This window comes from Brassica oleracea, chromosome C1, assembly GCF_000695525.1.
Source record: "Brassica oleracea var. oleracea cultivar TO1000 chromosome C1, BOL, whole genome shotgun sequence".
Lineage (NCBI taxonomy): Eukaryota > Viridiplantae > Streptophyta > Magnoliopsida > Brassicales > Brassicaceae > Brassica > Brassica oleracea.
Window position 1 is genome coordinate 27,023,413 of NC_027748.1, and position 452 is coordinate 27,023,864.

The following is a 452-nucleotide window of genomic DNA, read 5'->3' on the forward strand; positions in this document are numbered from 1 at the left end:
ACACCAGTCCCAGCTCCTAAGGAGGAGAAGGCGACGGAGTTGATGCCTCCGCCTTTGGATAGGAAGGAGATTGTCCTAGGGCTTCCCACATACAGTGCTGCTCCTTTGACCAAAAGTCGCAAGAGGACTGGCGCTGCGACCGAGACCGTCAAGAAGAGGAGATGTACCGCTGGCGCGGAAGGGGAGCCCTCGGGACCTTTGTCGCAACATCGTGCCAAGGTTTATTTTGACTATTTTCAGCATAAGCCACCTTGTTATACGATTATCCAGACCGTTATTTCATGTACATTTTGTATCCCTGATTGGCGGGATGCTCAGCGACTGCGGATCAGAGATAGAGCGTTCGACAAGGGGCCTGGCTGAATCGCGAGAGGCATTGAAACAAGCCGAGGCCGCGTTGAAATCTACTGAAGCTGCTCGTGCTGCTGAGCTCTCTCAGATGGAGGTTCGGA